The sequence below is a fragment of the Charadrius vociferus genome, unplaced genomic scaffold (genome assembly GCF_000708025.1).
Source record: "Charadrius vociferus isolate BGI_N301 unplaced genomic scaffold, ASM70802v2 scaffold39, whole genome shotgun sequence".
NCBI classification, from domain to species: Eukaryota; Metazoa; Chordata; class Aves; order Charadriiformes; family Charadriidae; genus Charadrius; species Charadrius vociferus.
Window position 1 is genome coordinate 3,329,097 of NW_009650188.1, and position 3,195 is coordinate 3,332,291.

General features: G+C 37.8%; 1 protein-coding gene across 1 annotated transcript in view; it reads right to left on the bottom strand.

Moving 5' to 3' along the window:
• PHPT1 (phosphohistidine phosphatase 1) overlaps positions 1-3,195 on the bottom strand; it is an 18,325-nt gene that overhangs the window by 3,631 nt on the left and 11,499 nt on the right. The window lies entirely within an intron of this gene.

The following is a 3,195-nucleotide window of genomic DNA, read 5'->3' on the forward strand; positions in this document are numbered from 1 at the left end:
CCGTCATGGGGCCGTTACGGGGCGAGGCCTTTATACCGGGGAGAGGAGGGAAGAGGGTCGTGGAGGAGCAGGTAGCTTAATGTCCCAGCATTCCATACATGTTACAGGTACTAAATAAGAGAGATAAATTTACCTCCTGTTTGCCTTGTTTTGTGGGTTCCACGTGATGCGTTAGGCAAGCTCCACACAGACGCATCGTGTCTAGAATGAGAAAGATACACCAACTCGCTGAAGATTGAATTTATGATGCTTACTAGAGGAAAAAGAATTGGTTCCTTGCAGTGGAGTAAGAGCATGGGCTCATATTGAGTGCTTACTCCAAAAAGAGAGAATACTCACATTTTAGAGACTAGAAGTTTTTTAAAAAGTTCTAGAATATTTCTAGAAATGAGTTTCAACATAGCCATATCTTTTAAGTGCAATCTTATAGGTCACTTTCTACTGAACTATTCTGTTAATACATACAAACAGTAAGTCATTGTTGTCATGAATTTTTCTAATATAAAACCAGTGCTTGAATACAGACAGCGTACTATATAAACTAAGATCTGACACATGAAAGACATCAGTAAAACAGAAGAGTACACATCATCAAAACACAGTAGAGATACTTAATGATATATATGCATTTTCTTTATTAGAATTTGTTTTGTGATGTATTACTTTATAATAAAAGTTATTTGCTAAGTTACTTTATTAACTGTCCTATGTGCTAATAAAAAAATTAATATTTTATTATTTTAGATACCTTTTGGCGCACAGATTAGCAACAGCACTATGAGGAAAGCCACCAGAGCCCCAGTAATGCAAGCCAAATCCTTGTTAGCTGTATTTTAGGAGATGCAAAGGTGAGAAGGGCTTTAAGTAGAAACCAAGCCTACCATCTCAGCTGTTTCGGATTTGCCAAGGCAGGCAGGGAAAGTGATAAAATCTGTGTCTGGGTATGGTACCCTTTAGGATCATAGGGCTTGAGAGAGTCTTGTGGGATTGAGGTGACTGCTTTGTTCAGAGTAGGAGTGGATTATTGTAGTGTTAGTTCTTTAAGTTTTTTTCAAGTAAACTAGAAGGTCTATTTTTGTTTTGGTACCTTTTGTACATATGGTTTATTTTTTTATTATTTTGTCTACTAATTTGGCCTAATATCTGATACTCTTATTTATATTTTCTTAAAGCTTTAGCATTAAGAAGGCTTTATAGAGTTTGCTTGTTTGAATGAACCTTACCTTTTTACTTTTAACTGGAATAGGATATTTTGTTCCCTTGAGTATAGAAGCCTGCTATGTTATTCTGGCTATGGGAAACTTTATTGCCCCATTTCAGTTATGATGCATGGAAGGAACTAGCAGCAAACAATGGTAGTACTGATGAGCAAGGACAAGTATGGTAAAGGAAATACTTATGGCATACCTCAGATAGAAGCTAAACTTTAAAGGAATTTGTCCTCAACAAGGAGAGCAGGCATCTGGCTTGACCTGATGTGAGTTTGAGCAAATAAATTTGTGACTTACTGATAGGTAAAGCAGAACTTTGTCCTGTTCTTCTTAATGCTTTTGACTTCCCAAATACCCACCTTATCCAAAAGTAGTTTCCTATGCCATGTTGAGGTACAAGAGCTTCCTGTTGGCTTTTAGGCTGAAGACAGAAATCCCCTGCTGTTGACAGTAATTGTTAGTGCGTCACTTTGTGGGTCTCAGGGGTCCGAAGAGGATGGCATGGGGCAACAGGGGTCTCAAAACAGACAGCCTGCCTCCTATAAAACTGCATGGCGGGACTTTCCTTTTGTGACGGGATTACTCATATCTAACTGTGCCAGTGAGTTTGGCACTATTTTCTGAAAAATGAAGGGTTTTTTAATTTATTTGGCTGAGTGACATCTTGTCTCTTCACAGTGATATCCTAAAAAACATTGTTCTGAAGAAAAGTGTTGTAAATATCTTAAATTAGGTAACGGGGAACCTATGCAATGATGATTAAGACACAACAGTAGATATTTTTCTTGAGTGGTTGTAGCCAGACCATAAGGGTAAGTGTTGCCAGCACTTTTTTTTCTCTTCTATGTTACATATGGGGCTTGTTTTTTCCATTATGGTTTGCAAGCTTTGGACTGGACCCAAATGACTATAAATTTGTGGTATTGTTGTTTATGCCCTTCCTATAATCAGATTGTTTTAATCCACATGGCCTTGTAAAATTCACCTATCCTTACACTAGACTGGGTTGTGCCAATAGTGCAATGTATGTTGCAGTGGATTATACTGTTGATATATCAGCATTTGTTTGTTGGTGTAACAGAATGTGTGGTTAGGCTGTTGTTAGGCTGAATCTACGATACCTCAACCAAGTTACTATTTGAGGTGGTGCATCTGAACTTGGTCAAACTTCTCCACATATTCTAGCAATCAGAGAGATTAAAAAGAAGCAACAAAACCTGTGGTTCGTGTGACATGGTGCGATAGTTGGGTGTAACTATAGTAGCTACCCGAGTTCATTTTCATAGAGGTATGAGATCTCTTGGTATCTGTCGTACTTTTACCTTCTAAAAGCACTTTTTGAGTGTCTTGAGAGGGATAAAGCAGATAATAGCCTCATGTTCTCTATCGCATCCCTTGTGAGAGGGTCCTGTGACTAGATGTAAGCAGTACCTTGACACATCAAAATACAGCTACTTTATCTTAAGTCTTTGTATCCTCTAGCCTTATACTACTCAGTTGCTCAAACTACAATTCAGATTAGTGTTTTGTTCTAAAAAAAAAAAATAAAAAATCAGACATTGTGGCTTTAAGTACATGGGTTGTTACATGATTATGCCAGTTTTTCAACCAGTATGGATTCTGAATATAGTTTAAGGAATCCAGTTATGTGCCAGTATCAAACCTGACAGCAAAAGACTGTGCTAAAGGCATACTAAAAAAATTAAAAATAATCATATCAGTAGTTTGAATGTGTTGTGAGCAAAGCGCAGATGGGTAACATAAACGCAGCTGCATTTTCTTCCTCCGTAGTGGCAGTCCAGCTAAAACACATGTGGAATATGTTCAATAAAACAGATACAATACTGTCATTACAGCAAGTGGTAGGTTCCTAAGAGTTCCTGAGGCATATATGCTAGCAGAGTAAGGTGGGTGTTGTATCTTATTAAGGATTGCCAGAGCAGTTCTGCCTAGTTATCCTTTTCTTGTGTTTGATCTGTCTCTT